Below are 22,170 nucleotides of genomic sequence, written 5' to 3' on the forward strand. Positions count from 1 at the left end.
CACTTTTATACTGGTCCCTGTGGCTGTGGCATTACCCCCCCAACTAGTCACTGCTGGCCGGGGTACCCTGGAGGAGTGGGGACCCCTTAAATCAAAGGGCCCCCTCCTCCAGGCACCCAAGGTCCAGGGGTGAAGCCCGAGGCTGTCCTCAGCATATATTGTCTATTGTTTTAGAACTACAAGTTCCAGCAAGCCTCCCCCACTTGCTGGTACTTGGAGAACCACAAGTACCAGCATGCGGGAAAATAATGGACATGCTGGTACCTGTAGTTCTACAACAAAAGAAATACCCAAATAAAAACAAGACACACACACACCGTGACAGTACAATTTTATTAAAATACACTTACACACTCATACATACTTACCTACATCCCACGTGGCCCAATCGGGTGTAGTACGGCTGACCGGCGGTCTCCTGCCCGCCGGTCAGCTTACCGACGCCGGTATCCCGGCAGCATACCGACGCCGGGATCCCGGCGGGGAGGGGCGAGTGCAGCAAGCCCCTTGCGGGCTCGCTGCGCTCGCCACGCTGCGGGCTCGGTGGCGACCTGCGGTCGCCACAGGTTCTATTCCCACTCTATGGGTGTCGTGGACACCCACGAGTGGAAATAGTCCCTGTTGGTCGGCATGGCGACCATCGGGACAGTGACCCATCGGGCTGGTGGAGGAGGTCATGTGACTGCCGGTCAGCTGACCGGCGGTCACATGAATACCACCCGGCCCAATCACGTCCCCTTCTCCAGTAGCATCCAATCATGTACCTATAAAACCAAAATTCCAATATACTCACCTATTATCCAGTGATGATCTTTCCTCTTCTTTCCTGATGTAATCCACGGCCTTGTAAAAAATAAAAAAACGGAAAGCCGGTCCACGCCACTAAAGGGGTTCCATGTTTACACATGGAACCCCTTTCCCCGAATGCCGGGACCCCCCGTGACTCCTGTCACTGGAGAGCCCAGCAGCCAATCAGGGAGTGCCATATCATGGCGCTCTCCTGAATGGCTGTGCACTACTAGCCTGTCAATCAGGAGTAGCGCACCAGCTAGAATGGAGGATCACCCTCCTCCATTCTAGCCTATGATGGGAACTTTGCTGTCTGCGTTTAACCGCAGGGTTAATTGGGGTCACTCATGTGGGTGACCCCAATTAACTTCTCGATTAACCACAGACCGCAAAGTTACAATCATAGGCTAGAATGGAGAAGCGCGGGTTTCCATTTTTTTTTATTTTTTACGAATTCTATGCTTTACCGGCAGTGTTTGGCTATTGTCGGCAGTGATTGAGAATACAAATTCTTAGTAAATTACCGAGTTGTATACATAAACAGCCGTGTTTGACCGATGGTATTTGTGAACGCTGCCTGGAAAAACAATACGAATAGCCCCAACACTGCCGAGATTTGTGTTTAGTAAATTCCTGTGATCACACTTATACAAAAAAAAAAAAAAAAAATCGGGACCTTAGTAAATATACCCCCCTGTGTCTCCATTAACTGCAGTCTGGCAACATGAACTTGGGAGTCACTATCTCTTATTTTCAGTGGAAAAAAATATTTTTACATATGCAAGTCTCCTCGCAGAGTGCCTCAGTTGTTGAGACCCTTTTTTACAGTTATATATAAGACACTATCTTATTAGATCTGATATAAAAATATTTAGAATAATGAACAAAAAGAGAACAATTAGTACCAGGTTAGGACAGAACTAAAACAGAACCCCAGAGTATAAATGTCTCATCTATAAAAAAGAGCTATAAGACACTTAAAAGATTATATAAAACTTCAAACCGAAAAAAAAGGAGAGTCATAATAAATACAAAGTGAAATGGCTGGGAAAATAAATCCAAAGGGTGCTCATCCAATAAAGGGGCAATCTCGAACCCTTCATTTAAAATGGTGTTAAAGTGTCAGGCTTATAAATCCAGTTCATCTACCTACAGTCAGGGCCGTCAAGAGACACACCTGGCCCCGGTACAAGGATTGGGGCGTGGCTTAAAATAAAGTGGGTGTTACTATGCCCTTTAATATAAAAGTATTTTAAAAATAAAATAACTGAGGGCGGCCCCATGCGCTCCACAAGGGGGTGCCGTTTTAACACGGGGGGTGGGGGCAGTGTCAGACTGGGGCATGAAGGGCCCACCGGGGATAGAGTGATAGGGGCACATAGTTAGGGGTGTGGTCAGCCTCCAGAGTGGGGGTGGCCAGCCTTCACAGAGGATTGGTTAACTATTAGAGTGTGCATGGCCTGGTCCGCTTTATAAATATAAGGAATATATACTGTAGTAAATACAGTTGGTGTATGCATGAAAATATACCAAATTAGTAACAGGAATGCACTGTAGAGAATATAACAGTACTGTGCAGTATAATGTATAATTCAAGGGCACAGTTTGGATCCTGATCCCTAGAGGAGGAGGTGGGCCCTCAGGTGGTGGAGCCCACTGGGGGTTCCCCAGTGGCGTGCGGTGAGGTCAGTGGCTGGTGAGGCACTGCAGCCACAATGTCCGCTGAATCCCGCCGATGACCCCTACCGCAGCCAAGCTGATGCCTTCTACCGCCCCCAAGCCAATGCCTGCTACTGCCATCGCCCCTGATGCCTGCTACTGCTAAATGCTGCCACCACCGCTAATGGCCTACAAAATTGCCGCCATCAATTGCCCTTGCCGCCATTTCACATCTCAGTCCGATGCCACCAACGCCAGCAGCATGGCTGCTCACCAAACAGGCGGCTAATATGTTGTACATTTTTATAAAATAAAAAACAAATATTAGTGTTTGGGACTGGGGAGGGAGTGGAAGGAGCACGTGAATGCAATTTTGTCCATTGCTGCAGTAATCCCGCGGGGTTGTGTCTATGTTACCTTCGTGCTCAGGACCTGGAAGTGACAAAACGAGAGGGCAGGAGAGAACTTCCGCCCTTACAGCACTTAAATGTTTTCTTCGTTCTCCGTTCGTTTGGGGTAATTATTTTTTTCTATGCAGCATTGAACCCTCCCGGGCTTGCTTCGCTCGCCGTGCTTCGTGCTCGGTGTCTCGCTTCGCTCGCCACCGTTTACTATTCCAAATAGATTGTGACATGGACCCAGGGGGTTATGGGAAAGGTCCTCTCCACGAAGGTAAACTAGACGCTACCAATCCACCATGGGCAAACGTAAGAGTTGCGAGGGGGGGTTTCCGTGTGTGTTACACACACACATATAAATTCTCCCACCATTTAACCCTAACACACACACCCCGTGCCCAGCCTACGTCTAACCTACCCCACCCCTGTAGCCTAACCCAAACCCTCCGCTGGTATACTGACTGTTGGGATCCCGACTGCAGGGATCTTGACCGCATCCCAATATAGGTCTATTCCTAATTTGGACTGCAGAATGCCGCGATCCCTACCACGCTTTGACTGCGGACTGTCTCCACACCGCACACACACTTTCACTGCAGAATACACACACACTCGGACTGTAGACTGTCGCAGTCCCACATACATACACATTACACACACACTCAGACTGCCCACACACACACACACACACACACACACACACACACACACACACACACACACACACACACACCTGGACTGTAGATCACACACACACACACACACACACACACACACACACACACACACACTGTGACTGCAGGCTGCCCCCCTCCCCCATACACACTAGGACAGTGCTGGTCACACACAGACACACACACACACACACACACACACACACACACACTCACTCTGTGACTGCAGGCTGCCCCCCTCCCCCATACACACTAGGACAGTGCTGGTCACACACACACACACACACACACACACACACACACACACACACACACACACACACACACTCTGTGACTGCAGGCTGCCCCCATCCCCCATACACACTAGGACAGTGCTGGTCTCACACACACACACACACACACACACACACACACACACAAACTCTGTGACTGCAGGCTGCCCCCATCCCCCATACACACTAGGACAGTGCTGGTCACACACACAAACACACACTGTGACTGCAGGCTGCGCCCCTCCCCCATACACACTAGGACAGTGCTGATCACACACACACACACACACACACACACACACACACACACACACACACACACACACACACACACACTGTGACTGCAAGCTGTCCCACTCCCCCATACACACTAGGAAAGTGCTAGTCATACACACTGTGACTGCAGTCTGCCCCCCTCCCCCCACTCGTACTGCAGCTTAAACAATGTGTCTGCAGACTGTCTCCCCCCCATTCCCAACACACAAACTCTGCCTGCCCCAGTCCCATGCTATAAGAGGAAGCTGGTACCTGTGTACTGGTGGCAGCTGTGCTGTCTTGAAGTCCGGAGTCTGGAGCTGAGGAGGAGGGCTGCCTGTTCCCCTGCTGCACTGCTCGGTACACAACACATGGGGGCTGGGAAGAGCAGCCGAGGACAGCTCACATTACAGCCCCAGCGTTCAGTGCCCAATCACAAAAGATCAGGGACAGGGGCGTGCTTTCATATGAGCTGACAGCACGCCCCTGTCAAAGAGGCACTGCTATTAGGTGCCGCTCTGGGGGTTTTTCTTCATGAGTTTTTGCTGCACAATGCTTGGCCCCGCCCCCCGCTTCCTGACCATTCACACTGACATCGGGAGGCACCAAGAGCAGTGCCTCCCACACACATTAAGACGTGTTTATACATAGTAAATTTATATAAATGCTAAAGGATTAACTATTAAAATAATACTAAGAAGATATTCTGTGTCATAAGTATCTTCTTAGTATTATTTTAATCATTATGACAGGGGAGGCACTGCCTCCCCTGCCTCCCCTGACTGCACGTCCCTGGGGTTCCCCATGATCCCCGGTGGGCCAGTCCAAGCATGGCGGATGGGGGCACGGGGGAGGGCACCCGCTTCTTACCTTACTTGATCTTGAAGCAGGTCCCTCCTCTCCAGTCAGCGCCATCCAGTGATATTTGGGAAGATGACGCTGGTCTCTAGAGAGCAAAGACTCTGGCACAGTGATATTACCATGAAGATGGAGGCACCGTCGACAGGCCACAGCACAGGTATACTCGTGGGAAGGGGTGGGGGGGGGGGAGTGTTTAGCAGACTTGCCCCCCCTCATTGGGCCCATCCAACCCCCCTTCTCCCCCCTCGGCGCCACTGCCTATAGAACGAGTGTGGTGGAGATGGGTGGTTACAGGGAGGGAGAAGGTATTTTATCGCAGGCTGGACTCTGACAGATAGAAAGATATGCATCACTCATTTTCCAGTCATTGCAGTTTGCTGCTACTGGGCTTTGCGTGTATTTGCAGCTTCTGGCACTTGTGCTGCTGCGTGGCCACTCCTCTGTGTGCACAGATTGCAGCTGGAGCTACTGTACTTCCACACAAAGGTCCTGACTCAGAGATATAGGCAAATGCTGTGGCAGCTGTCATTTAGTACTCAATGGCTGTGAGAAATATGCAAATGTCGCAGCCACTAGGATTTGTATAGAGGCGCCACTGGAGGCATCTCAGTTGCGTCACTTGTGTGTGAGGCATTGGACACACATCGGTCTATAAACAATCATCTGAGTAACCTTATGGTAGTGCAGCATGGGCGCTGGAGTAAGATATTGGAGCCACTGTAACTGTGTACAGGATCGCAGTTGAAAGGCTGTCACACACCCCTGACACAGTCCCTACACGTCTGCGTTTGAATCACCCCTCCCTCATTACCTCCCACACATGATCCGTGCCTGTCACTCACTGTGCAAAAAAACCCTCACTTGGACAGCTGCCGCAGGTCCATAACAGCTCATGCCCGTTCTCGCAACTAAACACCCTGTTTAGGCCACGAGTATGGTAATTCTCCGATTTAACATCACACTGAATTGAATAGCTATGGGAGCTTCTTCCTTGCGCTATTCAATTTGCTCTGAACTGAATCGACCCCATTGTGTTTTATTTTTTTTTACTGTAGGGGACAGAGGGTTTTACTTTTTTACTGTGGGGACAGTGTTTTGTTTTTGTTTGTTTTTCTGTAGGGATCAGTGTGTTTTACATCCTTTACTGGGGTACATTTTGTTTGATTTTTCTACTGTGGCAATCATTTGTTGTTTTTGATTTTTACTGTGGGGTCCACTGTGTAGTATTATTATTATTATTATTATTATTATTATTATATTACTGTGGGGGTCATTGTGGTTTTTTTTTTGTTTTTTTACTGTGGGGGCCAGTGTGTTTTAAATAGTTTTTACTGTGGGGCCATTGTGTTGTTTATTTGTTTGTTTTTACTGTGGGGACCAGTGTGATTGTTTTTATTATTATGGGAGCCAGTGTGTTTGTTTGTTTGTTTGTTTTTCTATAAGGGCCTATGTATTTGTTTTCTTTCCTGTGGATGCCAATGTGTTTTACTCTTTCCTATCCGGGTCAGTATGTTTTATTTTCTCCAGTGGGGCCAATGTGTGTGTTTTATTCCTGTAGTGGCAAACGTGTGGGGGTGCAGGGTACAATACTTTGCTGTAAGATAGTCTTTTCTTGTAAGGTCACTCCCCTTGCTGCAAGTCCACACCACTTTTTTCGACATGCGCACCAAGAGCATGCACAAAGATACCCAGAAGTTGGGAGGTGTGATACATTTTTTAAATATCCATTGTGTGTGGGGGAGGAGGGGGGATCGGGTCTTGCATTTTGAATGTTCGCACTGGGGACCTAATTCAGACCTGATCGTAGCCGTGCAAAATTTCACACGGCTACGGTCAGTTACTCAGACATGCGGGGGGACGCCCAGCACAGGGCTAGTCCGCCCAGCATGTCTGGCCCTCCCCCCCCACCCCGCACAAGTACTAAAGCATTGCACAGCGGCATGAGTAGCTCCCTACCAGCGCAGCTCCTGCGCGCTGGCAGGGAGCTACCCACCGCTGTCCGGGTCCAGGCGGCTGCGTGTAACGGCCCGCCCCCTCCCGCCCAGCGACGGCCGCTGCCTGTCAATCAGGCAGTGGTAATCGCTGGGCTGAAATGGCATTCAGCTGTCTGGCATGCGCCGGCGCTACAGTTCAGACCTGATAGGCTGCTGTGCGAAAACGCACAGCAGCGATCAGGTCTGAATTAGGCCCTGGGAGCCATATTATCTAGAACAGAGGTTCTCAAACGTGGTCCTCAAGGCACCCCAATGGCAGACCAAAAGGTATAAACATGATCTTGGGTTCCTTACAGATGGGTATTATGAGGGCTTTTTTGTTTGCTTTTTTTGTCTGAAACTGTAACAACTGTGTCCAATTATATCGGAATTATCAGCTGATTGCTGCAGACCAGTGATTGCTTCATTCTTGTCACTTTACATAAGATGTGCAGTGTAGTATTTGCCTGAAAAACCTATGACAGGATTTTAATTAGATACCCAAGGTATCATATTATCTATGTTTATTATATAAGTTGTTCTGTTAATTCAGTATTACTGTAAAATATGACACCTAAGGTCTAGTACTTTAATAATGAATCCTTAGGTGTTTTGAAGAGGTAACAATAGAATACTACTATAGACCAATATGTCCTTGAGTCACTTGTTCTAATCAGATATACATAATGTAATAGAAATACTGTACATTAATAAGTCATCTCTGGATTCCAAGTGAGTTAGTATCTAGAACAGTAGTGCTCAACTTCCAAAACCTTTACTTTAGTGCTAGTGTGGCCAGCCCACAAGTAGGGCATACTTATTGCTTAACAAGCTACCGTATAGTCATCCTCATACAAAGTACAGTGTATGTAATATTTCACAGATATACAAGGCCAGTGATCACATTGGATAATAATAATAATAATAATAATAATAATAATAATAATAATGTTTATTGTCATCAAACAAAACAAGAATACATTATTAAACGAAATGACAAATACAATACTATAGTGCCGAAAATGGGCAAGTGGTAGAACGGACTGAACAATTCCTTTAAACATTCAAGCTAAACAGTGTTATGGTCCAAGATGTGAATAGCTGATAAAAAAAAAGCTATCATGCAGTCGCTTGGTACGTGATATCAGTTCTCTAATCCTTTTATTAGATGGTCATTTTTCAAACAGCCTACAATATGGATGACCAGAGTCAAGCATGATACCGCAAGCTCTTTTTAGGACCCTATTCTCGTAGAAATCATGAACCTTAGGCAACTGTACCCCAAATATTTTTTCCTGCGGTCCTAACCAAACGTTCAAGTCCTTCTATCTCTTCTGCAGTACAATTGCCGAACCAAATTATTATTCCATATGCCAACACACTCTCAATAGTACAACAATAAAAATGTACAAGTGTGCTTCTACCCACACCTGCTGCTCTCAACTGTCTTAAAAAAAACCCAGATACGTTGCTGGGCCTTTCATAAAATAATTGCGATATTTGAAGACCACGTAAGGTTGTTTGAGACCATGGTTCCAAGAAACTTAAAAGACTAAACTATCTCGATGGCGGTTTGATTTATCATCACTGGTGACTTAGCGGTGCTGTCGCTCCTTCTAAAATCAATCACCATTTCTTATATGTTTGCGCCATTTTAGAATAGATGATTTTCCCTACTCCAATACACTAACCTAGCTACTGCCGTTCTATAAAAGCTCTCATCATGATTTCTAATAAACCCCACAACTGCTGCAAATTCAGAGGATGACACCCAGTCGTGGGTAAACAAGGCATACAACAAAAAGCTAAGAACGCAGCTTTGTGGGACATCAGTGTTTAGCAGCAATTCCTTTGACCTAGAGCATCCTAGCTTTACCACCTGCGGTCATGACCAAAAAGGTCAGGGTAATGGGACGGTAGTCATATAGGCAAGTTGGAACCCCATTTTTCAGTATAGGAACAGTAGCAGAGGTTTTGAAACACTTCAGAACTATGCAATTGGACAGAGATAAATTAAACAATAAGGTAAGAATCCCTCCCAACTGCTCAGCACAGTCTCTAAGGACTCTACCATGAATCCCATCTGGACCTGCTGATTTCTCTCGGTCAACCCTGCAAAAGCAGTCTATCACCACAAACTCTTCTAACATCAGAGGTGAGTCTCCAGTCCGAGGAGTTAGAGTCCTAGATAATGACCCGTTCTCTTTATCAAATCTGGAATAAAATATATTTAAATCATCCACCAGGGACCTATTTTCCTCACCAATCTCAAACTTTTTGGCCTTATAATCCAAGATAGTCTAAACACTTTGCCACAACCTCTTTGGATCCCTACATTCCTTACAACTTTCTTCAATTTATTTATTTTTTTAACATATTTTTATTGGATTTTCTTACAGGATAACAACAATAATAATCATTACAGAAGAAGAGAGAGAAGGTCAAAGCTAGTGATAAGGCAACATAATGTAATATGTACAATTACCACCAACATTTGTCCAGACATCTGATGTATAGATTTATCATCGAGCAATAGGAAGCAGATTGTTACTTCTATATACGAGTATCGTATGATGATAATAAAGTATCAACCAACAATTAGTGTGTCTGCCATCTTTAGCATAGCCATAGGGTTACAATAGCAATTGTAATTCTCTCTCTCTCAATAACTTAGCATAATAACTAATCAAGGGAGGGGGGAGGGAGGGGGGGGGGTGACATTATTCTACTAAAGAGGAATTCTGCATCGAGGAGATACTTAAATGTAAAAATATGATGTCATAATCAGTATAGTCATTTCAAGACCAAGTAAAAGGAAAGGAGGAAAGGAAGGGATTTAGGTTAGAGAAACAGGTAAACAAAGTACCTTGAAGTTCGACTCAGGGGGATGCACTAATCAGGTGAGGTCTTCCAATCGTTTATAATGCCACCAATCAGTGTTCTCATAGAGCTGGAATATTTTGGATTGCGTCACCTCATCAAGTGTATTAATGTATATGCCCCATTTTCTATAAAAGCAGACTACCCCCCTTTCCAAGTCAGGAATTGTCGATTCCCTATCAAAATAGAGGATCTTGAGGAGTAGGGCTTTCACCTCACACAGCGAGGGGGAGGTTGACGAAATCCAATGTCTCATAATAACCTTTTTCGCTACAGATACCAGGATCATGAGGAAAGGGATCATGTTTGGTAACATGCCCTGTTGTATCCAAGGTTTAAAGTTAGCAAAAAGACAAGGGATTGGGTCTAGTCCAAGTTGCAATTTTAAAGTAGTATTAATAAAACATACAGTCTTATTCCAAAACCTTCGGATTTTGTGGCAATGCCATACATAGTGTATGAATGTCGCAGATGCAGTAGAGCATTTCAGGCAACATTTGAGTTCAGAAGGTATATAGTGCTGGCGTTGCGTTTGTGTGATGTAGGCCCTATGTATCATCTTGGTATGAACCTCTTGTAATAAGGAGGATCTTAGTAGTTTCATAGAGCGGTCGTAATGTTGAAATATTGTAGCGGATGATTCTATCAAAGGGAGATCTACAGACCATCGGGATACTATGGAGGTACAAATCTTATCTTTGTATAATGTCAGTAAAGGAAGATAGAGGAATTTCAATCTGTAGGTGTGCTGATTTAGAAAATGTAGGAGTGAATCTATGTCATCAGGGGTGGAGTCGGACGGTGCAAAGTGGGTTAAGGAGGAAACAAAGTGTTGAATTTGCATGTAGGGGTAAATATATTGCGATGTGAGACCAAACTTTTCCTGGATGGTGGGAAAAGTGTACAATTTGCCTCCTGGGTCAAATACATCTGAGGTAGCTCGGATTCCCTTCAAGTAGAGTCTGTGAAAAATGGAGGAGTCTCTTCCCGGCTCAAAAAGGGGGTTTCCCCATAAGGAAATACGTTTGGTGTATCGATGGCCGCGTTTAAACTTTTTGTTGATAGCCAGCCATGATATGTATGTGTCTCTAAAGAGTGGGTTGAGGAGTAACTTGGGGGGTAGTTTTGCCCTCGGGGTGTGGAGGAGGGCGTTAGTGCTAGGGTCTCTTGCTCTGTGCTGCCACGTCGTCATGGCAACCGGGAGACAAGTGCTAGCGGAGTAACCTGAGCGTAGCTGATACTCCGGTTCGGGTCTTTTGCTGTGCAGTGGTTACAGGCTCTGTGCACGGCAGGGGATCCGGTGCTGGTTTTTGTGCTCACAGTCTGTGAGGTCTGAGTGGGGCGTGGACAGCACCTGCTATATAAACCCTCTTCTCAGGTTAGGCAGATGCTGCTGAATCTTTGTTGGTTAGTCAGTTCCTGAAAGCTAGCTAGTACTGTGTAAACTTTGTATTTGTTTGTTGCTTACTGCAAATAGGCCTTGGGATTTGGTATTACACTCTGCCAATCCAGACCTAGCAGTAAGACTGGAGTCAGTCGTTTAACCTGCTGGGGTTCTTTTGCTACTCTGTGAACCTAGCAAATTTGCGGCTGTATTCTCAGACTTGCCTGCCAAAATCCTTTCTCACTGTGCAAGGTGTTCAGGTGTCAGTTTAGTGGCAGTTATCTGAACCTGTGCACTGCAAGTGAGAATTAGGATTGTGGAGACTCTCCTTGTGTCTATCATTCCATCTCTGACCAAGGAGTTTACTGCCACACCCGTTGGTAACCCTTTAGGGTTTTGCTGTTGCCCCTAGCAACAGCATTTCGGGTTCTCTACGTATTAAATCACAACATCTCTCTTCTTTCCATCTGAGCATTCCTAATACTAGGGAGACACCCAGTTTCTTAGCCTTTGGGCTTCTCTGTTCACTTTGTGTTTATTTTGTTACCCTATCACCTTCTGTGTATGTAATGTCATATTCCCCAGTCTGTCTGTGAGTTCATTTGTTTTGCATCCCTCTCCGTTCAGACACCAGTACATTCCTGCTGGCACTGGTGTGCATAACATATTCAGCAGCCCAATACTCCTGTTGAAATTTTGTGGGAATATGGAGCATACCCCTCAAAATACTTTGCAACAGGTAGTCGATCAGGTGCAGGTCCTGACTCGACAATTTAATGATTTGTCCATTAAAATGCACACCTCGCAGGACGCTGGCGGAGCTCCCGCAGCAGCAGTACCTTCAGGGGTTAAGGAGCCGAAAGTAAATCTCCCGGATCGTTTTTCTGGAGATCGCTCGCAGTTCTTTTGTTTCAAGGAGAGCTGCAAGCTATATTTCCAACTTAGGCCTCAGTCTTCTGGGTCGGAGATTCAGCGGGTGGGCATAGTGATTTCCTTGCTACAAGGAGACCCACAGGTCTGGGCATATGGGTTGCAGCCTGACTGTCCGTCGCTTAAAAGTGTTGATGCTTTTTTTACGGCACTGGGCATGTTGTATGATGACCCTGACAAGACGGCCTCAGCCGAGGCTCAGATTTCGATCCTTAAGCAAGGGCGAAGGCCAGTTGAGGTTTATTGTACGGAGTTTCGGAGGTTGGCCCATGATACCCAGTGGAATGACCCAGCCCTGAGACACCAGTACCGAAGAGGTCTTTCTAACCAGTTAAAAACCAACTGGTACAATATCCCTTGCCTGATAGCTTGGATCAGCTCATGCAGTTATCCATTCGGGTGGATAGACGGCTGAGAGAGCGCAGGCTTGAAAGGGAGACCGAGGTTTCCTTCTTTCCCAAGGGAACCTCAGACTCTGAGGAATTTTCCGAGGAGCCTATGCAGATTGGGGCTACCCGCCTCTCCTCGCGTGAGAAGACGCGGAGGAGACAGCAGGGGTTATGTTTGTACTGTGGGAATAAAGGTCATGTGGTAGTATCATGCCCAGAAAAGCCGGAAAACTTCAGGGCCTGAGGGTGATGGGAAATATCCTGTCAGGCCAGAAGTCAGAATTTCCCAAGAAGACTTTTATCATTCCGGTGACCTTGAAGATCCTCGGTCAAACTGTCAAGACTGAGGCCTTTGTGGACAGTGGGGCCGACGGGGTTTTTATGGACCGCCAATTCGCCCTGAAACACTCTGTTCCCTTAGTACCCTTGGCATCGGAAATTGAGATTTGTGGGTTAAACGGGGAACCATTATCCCAGGGTAAAATTACCTCTTGCACTAGCCAGATTTCTTTGTTTATTGGAGCCACACACTCTAAAAAATTGTCCTTTTATGTGACTGTCTGTACTTTTGCCCCATTGGTGTTGGGGTTACCCTGGTTAAGGGCCCACAATCCTCAATTTGACTGGGTCTCTGGGGAGATTCTTAGTTGGGGTACTGATTGTTTCAGGAGTTGCTTGAGCCTTCCAGACAGGCTTTCGCAGCTAAGTTTGCCAGGATTGCCAGGATGTTATGCAGATTTTGCGGACGTGTTCTCCAAAAGAGTTGCAGAGGTACTACCTCCCCATCGCCCCTATGACTGTGCCATTAATTTGTTGCCGAATGCTAAGCTTCCCAAGAGCAGGTTGTACTCCCTGTCACGTCCTGAGACTCAGGCTATGGCAGAGTACATTCAGGAGAACTTGGCTAAGGGATTTATCAGACCTTCACAGTCTCCAGTTGGGTCGGGGTTCTTCTTCGTGGGTAAAAAGGACGGTTCATTGCGACCCTGCATCGACTTCAGGGAATTGAACCGTATCACGATTAAAAACTCATACCCACTGCCTCTCATTTCGGTCTTGTTTGACCAGCTTCGTACTGCCACCATTTTTTCTAAGATTGACCTACGCGGTGCGTACAATCTAATCCGAATAAGAGAGGGGGATGAATGGAAGACTGCCTTTAATACCCACTCAGGGCATTATGAATATTTGGTGATGCCTTTTGGGCTCTGTAATGCCCCGGCAGTCTTCCAGGACTTCATGAACGATGTGCTCAGGGAATATTTGGATAGATTCTTAGTTGTATACTTAGATGACATCCTAATCTTCTCCCATTCCCTGGAGGAACATCGGAAGCATGTACGCTTAGTCCTCCAGAAACTCAGAGACCACCGGCTTGGGGCGAAGCTGGAGAAGTGCGAATTTGAAGTTCAGCAAATCGCATTTCTAGGATATATTATCTCCCCAGAAGGTTTCCAAATGGAGGGTTCCAAGGTACAGGCAGTCCTGGATTGGGTGCAGCCCACTAGTTTGAAGGCGCTTCAGCGTTTTCTGGGCTTTGCGAATTTTTATAGACGATTTATCGCTGGATTTTCGTCTATAGTGGCGCCCTTGGTGGCACTCACTAAGAAAGGGGCGGATGTTGCTCACTGGTCTTGTGAGGCCAAAGCGGCTTTTGCCCGTCTCAAAAGGGCATTTGTCTCGGCCAAGGTGCTGCGACACCCAGATCCAGAGCGTCCTTTTGTGGTGGAGGTGGATGCCTCTGAGATGGGTATTGGGGCAGTGCTCTCTCAGATGGGGGTGTCTGATAATCGCCTTCATCCCTGTGCTTACTTTTCCCGTAAATTTTCGCCTGCCGAGATGAATTATGACGTGGGTAACCGGGAATTGTTGGCTATTAAGGATGCACTCGAGGAGTGGAGACACTGGCTTGAGGGGGCTAAGTTTGTGGTCTCAATTCTCACCGACCATAAGAATTTGGCATATTTAGAGTCAGCGAAGCGCCTCAATGCCAGGCAGGCACGATGGGGTTTGTTTTTTGCTCGCTTTAATTTTTTGATAACATATCGCCCTGGGTCAAAAAACATCAAGGCCGATGCGCTCTCGCGGAGTTTTGCTCCAATCCAGGAGACCACAAGGAGCCATTGCCCATTGTGTCCCCATCATGTATTAAAGTGGGCATTACCCAGGACCTCTTGTCATTAGTCCTTAGAGCACAGGAGCAGGCTCCTCCAGACCTTCCGGTAGGTCTTTTGTTTGTGCCTCCTAGATTAAGACAGCGAGTGTTCCTTGAATTCCATGCCAAGAAGTCGGCAGGTCACCCGGGTATTGCCAGAACTCGGGAGTTGCTATCTAGGGCGGTGTGGTGGCCCTCGGTGGCTAGGGATGTGGATCAGTGGGTTGGGGCATGTGACATCTGTGCCCGAAATAAGACTCCTAGAGGGGTTCCTGTTGGCCCATTACATCCACTCTCTATTCCATCTAAGCCATGGACCCACATTTCAATGGATTTTGTGGTGGACTTGCCCAAATCCTCGGGGATGACAGCCATCTGGGTTGTCGTTGACAGGTTTTCGAAGATGGCGCACTTCGTTCCATTGGTTGGGCTGCCTGTCTGAATTATTTATGCTGCATGTTGTGCGCCTCCACGGGTTGTCACTTGATGTGGTCTCTGACCGCGGATCCCAGTTTGTGGCCAAATTCTGGAGGGCATTTTGTTCCGATCTCCAGATTTCTGTCAGCTTGTCGTCAGGCTACCATCCGCAGTCTAATGGGCAGACTGAAAGGGTGAACCAGTCCTTGGAGCAGTTCCTCAGGTGTTATGTCTCCAAGTGTCAGACTGACTGGGTTGCTCATCTGTCTATGGCGGAGTTTGCCTATAACAACGCGGCTCACTCTGCTACAGGGATCTCTCCCTTCCTTTGTGTGTATGGGCATCATCCTAAGGCCAATTCTTTTGACCCCCTGGACTCCACGCCTGGTGGTTCCTCTGTGGTTTCGGTCCTTAGAGGTATTTGGAGGAAAGTGAAGAAAGCCCTTGTGTCTGTGTCATTAGTGACCAAAAGGGTTTTTGATAAGCGGAAAAGACCCTGCAGCTTCAAATTAGGAGACTTCGTCTGGTTGTCTACCAAGAATTTGAAGTTGAGACAGCCATCTCATAAGTTAGGCCCCGGTTCATCGGTCCTTATAAGATCACTAGGGTTATCAATCCGGTGGCATTTCAGTTAGATCTACCCCGTTCTTTGGGTATCAATAAAACATTTCATTGTTCCCTTTTAAAACAGGCGATTAGTAATCCTTCTTTCAGTGGAAGACCTTCCCCTCTTCTGATACGTGGCCAGAGGGAGTTTGTTGTTGAAAGGATTCTTGACTCCAAGATGGTTCGGGGTCGGCTGTCATTTTTGGTGCACTGGAAGGGGTATGGCCCGGAGGAGCGGTCGTGGGTGCGCAGTTGTGATCTTCATGCCCCCAGACTGTTACGCTCTTTCTTCTCGCAGTTCCCCGATAAACCCGGTGGTAGGGGTTCTTTGACCCCTCGTCAGAGGGGGGGTACTGTTAGGGTCTCTTGCTCTGTGCTGCCACGTCGTCATGGCAACCGGGAGACAAGTGCTAGCGGAGTAACCTGAGCGTAGCTGATACTCCGGTTCGGGTCTTTTGCTGTGCAGTAGTTACAGGCTCTGTGCACGGCAGGGGATCTGGTGCTGGTTTTTGTGCTCACAGTCTGTGAGGTCTGAGTGGGGCGTGGACAGCACCTGCTATATAAAACCTCTTCTCAGGTAAGGCAGATGCTGCTGAATCTTTGTTGGTTAGTCAGTTCCTGAAAGCTAGCTAGTACTGTGTAAACTTTGTATTTGTTTGTTGCTTACTGCAAATAGGCCTTGGGATTTGGTATTACACTCTGCCAATCCAGACCTAGCAGTAAGACTGGAGTCAGTCGTTTAACCTGCTGGGGTTCTTTTGCTACTCTGTGAACCTAGCAAGTTTGCGGCTGTATTCTCAGACTTGCCTGCCAAAATCCTTTCTCACTGTGCAAGGTGTTCAGGTGTCAGTTTAGTGGCAGTAAACTGAACCAGTGCACTGCAAGTGAGGACTAGGATTGTGGAGACTCTCCTTATGTCTATTATTCCATCTCTGACCAAGGAGTTTACTGCCACACCCGTTGGTAACCCTTTAGGGTTTTGCTGTTGCCCTTAGCAACAGCATTTCGGGTTCTCTACGTATTAAATCACAACATCTCGCTTCTTTCCATCTGAGCATTCCTAATACTAGGGAGACACCCAGTTTCTTAGCCTTTGGGCTTCTCTGTTCACTTTGTGTTTATTTTGTTACCCTATCACCTTCTGTGTATGTAATGTCATATTCCCCAGTCTGTCTGTGAGTTAATTTGTTTTGCATCCCTCTCCGTTCAGACACCAGTACATTCCTGCTGGCACTGGTGTGCATAACAGTTAGGTGATAGTGGGTGTAGTAGCGCAGAGTCTAAGTTATACTCAGTGAACATGCTTCTTTCCAAGAGCCAGTCAGAGGCATATCTGAATAGAATCGAATGGGTATAGACCAGTAGGTCCGGGAGACCTAGGCCGCCGTGTTTACATGACATTTGTAGTTTCTTCCGTGCAATGCAGGATTCCCCCCCTCTCCAAAGAAACTTTTGGAAAGTGGTGTTTAAAAAAGAAATGTCTTTATTGGATATACGTATAGGAAGCATCTGCATCAGATAGAGTAATTTGGGGAAAATTATGTGCTTTATGACCGCCACTCTGCCCAACAAAGATAGAGGAAGCGATTTCCATCCCTCTAAAATGTTAGAGATGCGCAATATTAAAGGAGTGAAGTTAAGGTCATAGAGGTCAGAAAGCTTGGCCGGTACCTGGACACCTAAGTATTTAAAGTGTGTTGGGACTACCTTCATGGCGTGTAAAGATGGGTCAGAATGTATAAAAACCAGAGATCCTGAGATGGGCATAATTTCTGACTTATCAATGTTTATTTTGTAGCCTGAAAAAGTGCTGAATCGAGTAATGATGTCCATTACTACTGAGAGGGAATGTTCTGGGTGTGATAAGAACAAAAGCATGTCGTCTGCAAATAGGCAAATTTGGAGGTTAATCGGGCCTACACGAATGCCTTGATAAAGGGGGGAATCTCGTAACGTAATTGCCAGCGGTTCCAATGCAATGTCAAAGAGCAAAGGGGATAAGGGGCAGCCTTGTCTGGTGCCTCTCAATATGGGTATAGGTTGTGATAGTTATCCATTACATGATAGTTGGGAGGTAGAAGAATAATATAGAGTTTTAATAATCTGAATAAAGCTGTCTGTGAAACCAAATCTGGACATAGTGGAAAAAAAGATGGTCCCAGAGCACCATGTCGAAGGCCTTCTCGGCATCCAGGGAGAGTATGGCGCTGGGCGTTGGTGAGGCCGCTTGGGAGACCGAGAAGATAGCCGAGAGGACTCTTCGAACATTAGTGACGGAGTGTCGTCCAGCTACAAATCTGGATTGATCTGTGTGGATTATAGAAGGAAGGAGAGTTTTTAGTCTGTCAGCTAGCATCTTCGTCAGGATTTTATAATCCTGGTTGAGGAGTGATATTGGTCTGTAAGAGGAGGGGTTACTAAGGTCTCTTCCTGGTTTCGGGATTAGCTTAATTATAGCTGAGTTGAAATATCTTGGGAGGGTATGTGTGGAGATAATTTGGTTATATAGAGCTGTCAAAATAGGGATAATGGAAGGAGCTAGGAGTTTGTAATATTCGGTAGTCAGACCATCAGGTCCTGGTGCCTTCCCTGATTTTAAATTAGAAATCGTGGTTTTCACTTCCAACTCTGTTATTGGCGCTGACAGTAAGTCAGAGGCAGTTGATGGGAGCGTCGGAACAGTTAGGTCATTCCAAAAGGAGTCGTCAGTCTGAGTGTCTTTTGTGGGGGTTGAGTACAATGAAGTATAGAAGTCTGTCATGATGTCAACTATATACGCACTACGAGATTCCAAGGAGACATATGGGAGCCTCAATGGGTGAATCACCATTGGTGGGGATTGGCTCCGTAGAAGATTTGTCAGTAGTTTCCCCACCTTGTTACCAAACCGAAAGAATAGATGATCCTTGCGGAAAGAGTACGTAGATTCTAATTTATTTAGCAAGGCATCAAAGTGGGTTTTTGCGAGGGAGTAGGTCGATTTATTAATGGCGGAGGGGTCAGACATGTAGAGTTGATAAGAGGTAGTGAGATTAGATTGTTGAGAAAGGTAGTCAGTTGCCAGTTTGTTTTTAAAGGAATGGCTGTAGGCTATAATTGTTCCCCTAAGTACCGACTTGGAAGCCTGCCAAAATAATGAAGGGTCACTAGATAATGATTCTGTGTTGAGTAGTTCATAATCTGCCCAAGTAGCTTGGACTTTGCTGTGAAATTTAATAGATGTGGCAAAAGAAGTGGGGTAGCGCCATTGAATGTAGGGGCCTTGGTCTATAGTAGTACGTAGTGTCAGCCAGACCATGGCATGGTCAGATATGCATATGGGAGATATTTCCACCTCCTCTATTTTATAAAACAGAGAGGGCGAAACTAAAATGTAGTCTATTCTGGATAGGGAACCGTGGGCTGCCGATAGGCACGTATATACCTTGTCAGTCGGGTGATGCGTTCTCCAGCTATCAAGTAGCTGAAGTTTGTCTATCAGCATGGGTATGCCATATTTCTGAGCCGGGTGAGGTTTGTTAGAAGTACCCTGTTTTTCTAAGGGTGGAGAAATGTACATATTAAAATCGCCACAAACAAGCATAGGTAAATGAGTGTGTTGTTGAAGTGCAGTGAGAATAATAGCATAGAATTTTTTTGGCGAAGCATTGGGTGCATATAAGTTACAAAAAACATAGACTGTTACACCTATCTTAACCTCTATTAAAACAAAGCGCCCATCGGGGTCTGTTGAAGATGACAGGAGGTTGATAGGAACGGTTCTTTTAGCTAAGATGACTACACCTCTTTTCTTTGATGTATATGAAGCAGAGTGTAATACTCGCCAGCCAAAAATTTGTAACCTTAGGACGTTATCAGGTAGGAGGTGGGTCTCCTGTAGGAAGGCTATATCAATGTTTTGTTTAGTCAAATATAGCAATAGTTTCCTTCTTTTTGAAGGTAAATTTACTCCTCCTACATTTAACGAACCAATTTTAAGTAGCGACAACATCTATCAACATAAATGTACTGTATGAAGACATTATTATTCAGTATATAAGAGAAGAATAAAAGCAATGATATCACCTCGATAGCAAGAGTTTGGATGCAAATAAGCGTGAGGGGGGGGGGGGGGGGGGGCAGGCCAGGAACAAATTGGTTCCTGAAAACAATAAAATACAAACATACAGAACATAAAAACACACAACAATACCAAATGCATCAAGCAGAGATTGGGTCCCTGGCTTGTACCTTTCCGAGTCTGGATTGACCGTCTCTTTGATGCGTAAACTTGGGAAGTTAGACTTCCAATGTGTGTGGTAACCTGAAATTTAACATAGGGAGCATGAAAACAGCTCCACAACACCGCTCAGGCATCGAATAGGAATGTCTAAAAAGACTAAATTATTATTGCCAACTGGGGGGGGGGGGTATGGGAAAGCAGGTGTAGTCTCAATGCGGACTGAGTCACTGCACTAATTATGTAAAAGGAACATCAACTGAGTTTAAACGAGCAAATAGTGCTTTAAAGTAAGGAACTATGCACATAGTTATGTATGAATGAATATGCACAGATGTGCAGGAGAGCCTTTAGGTAACCCTCGTGGTAGACAGTCACTTCAATCATCGTCGTGCCCAGATTGGGCATTCATATCAGTGTGCAGTTCTTCCAAGTACTGTTGAGCATCAGCCACTGAGGTAATATCTACGTGTGAGGATCCATTGTAGATGCGGAGTCGTGTCGGGTATAACAAGGCAAATTTTTCCCCTTTCTTGATCAGGTATGAACAAACTGGGGAAAACTCCTTTCTAGCAGCTGTCAGCTCCGCCGAATAGTCTTGAAATAGGAGTAGTCTATTTCCATTCCACTGCAGGGAGCCGAGCTTACGGGAGTCCACCCATAGCAAGTTTTTGTGTGCGTAATTGAGGATACGGAAGATGACTACACGAGGGCATGCTCCCGTCAGGTTACGTATCGGTCCTAGTCGGTGTGCCCGCTCAATAACCATATCATGGCATTGATCTGAGATTTGAAGTAATTCTGGGAGAGTGAGCCGTATAAAATCATAAAGGGCGGGACCTTTTACGTCTTCAGGGACCCCAACAACCCGTAGATTATTCCTGCGCGATCTGTTCTCCAAATCTTGCAGTTTGTTAATGATCGAGTGTTGCAGCTTCCTCTGTTTGGTAGAAGAGGTCTGTAAATCTGCCACATCAGAAAATATAGCCCCCAATTTCTGTTCAGTGTCCTGGACTCTGTGAGTGAGTTTGTCCAGCTGCTGCGTGATACTAGCCGTTTGTGCAGTGATAAGGGGGCCTATGGCATCCCTAATTGCAGCCACCATGTCCCTGTAAATCACAGGGGTGTCTAGTTGTGCAGCTTCAGTATTAAAAGTATGCTCAGGGGGGGATTGGGGAGGTAGCTCACCTCTGCTGTGCGGCTCAGTGGTTGCTGACGCTGGCACATGTGTTGGAGAGTCCGTCCAGCCAGCTCCGGGTGCCATCTTGGATGGGGCGTCCCTGGCTCCTTTACTCTTACTGCGGGGCATCAGGGGGAGAAGGTAGCGGTCCATGCACCGCGGTGGTGTCAGGGAGGGTAGCGGGTGTGAGTCCCAGCGGCGTGGAGGCTGTGAGAACAGCCATGATATCGGGAGCCCGGCGGCGGTATCGGATCTGCACTAGCGTGCGGCTCACATCAGCGGGGCCGGAAGCAGAAGTCTACTTTCTTCAATTTTAACCAAATAATCAATCTTTGCTTTCCTAATGCATTTCCTCAAATCGGACCTAGTTAATTTAGAAGCTTCCTTATCACCTGACCTAAAGACTTTATCATGCGTCCTTAGCGATGACCGAACGTCACCATTTACTCAATGTTTATCGTTAGGAAACACTTTAAAAGTTTTCTTAGTTGCACTCTCTATACAACACCCTATGTGTCCTAAAATTAGTGATGGAAGAGAGCCAACATCATTGGGCCCACTGTTCAGGGTCTCCTCCATGAGCATATCCCAGTTAGTGAATGCCAACATATCTTGGAGCTTCTCCATAGCCTCTTCTGGCCAAACCAAATTAAGCCTTTTATTAACAGGTCTAGTTCTCCTGGCCAGAGGTTTGTAAACTGGGATTGAAAACAAAGATACATGATCATAATTACCAATATGAGGACAAGTCACAGTCTCATATATTGATTTAAAATTTGTGTAAACTTGATCTATGGTATGTTCGCTCCGAGTAGAAACCATCATATTCTTATAAAATTTAGATAAGACTGTTTTTAAATCCACCAAATTAAAATCCCCACCACTTCAAACAACCCTTCAACATAAGACGATTCCAATTTAGCCAGGGTGTCATATAAGATATCTAACGCACACCTCACATTTGCTTGCGGAGGAATGTAAACAGCAATCACAATTATCACTGACACTTCCCTGGGCCTATATTTAATTGTCATGTATGCAATTTCCACAGAACAAAAGGTTTGAATTAGATTTATATCAGAGCACCACATATTGTTCACATAGATGCAAAGGCCGCCACCTCTGCGTT

At 46.1% G+C, this 22,170-nt stretch overlaps 1 long non-coding RNA gene across 1 annotated transcript; it reads left to right on the forward strand.

Moving 5' to 3' along the window:
• The first annotated feature begins 4,635 nt into the window (after window positions 1-4,635).
• LOC134927027 (uncharacterized) lies at window positions 4,636-9,479 on the forward strand. Its single transcript, XR_010177549.1, has 2 exons — window positions 4,636-5,065; window positions 9,281-9,479. It is a non-coding gene; the product is annotated as an uncharacterized LOC134927027 (long non-coding RNA).
• Window positions 9,480-22,170: the final 12,691 nt, after the last annotated feature.

Source organism: Pseudophryne corroboree, chromosome 1 (genome assembly GCF_028390025.1).
Source record: "Pseudophryne corroboree isolate aPseCor3 chromosome 1, aPseCor3.hap2, whole genome shotgun sequence".
NCBI classification, from domain to species: domain Eukaryota; kingdom Metazoa; phylum Chordata; class Amphibia; order Anura; family Myobatrachidae; genus Pseudophryne; species Pseudophryne corroboree.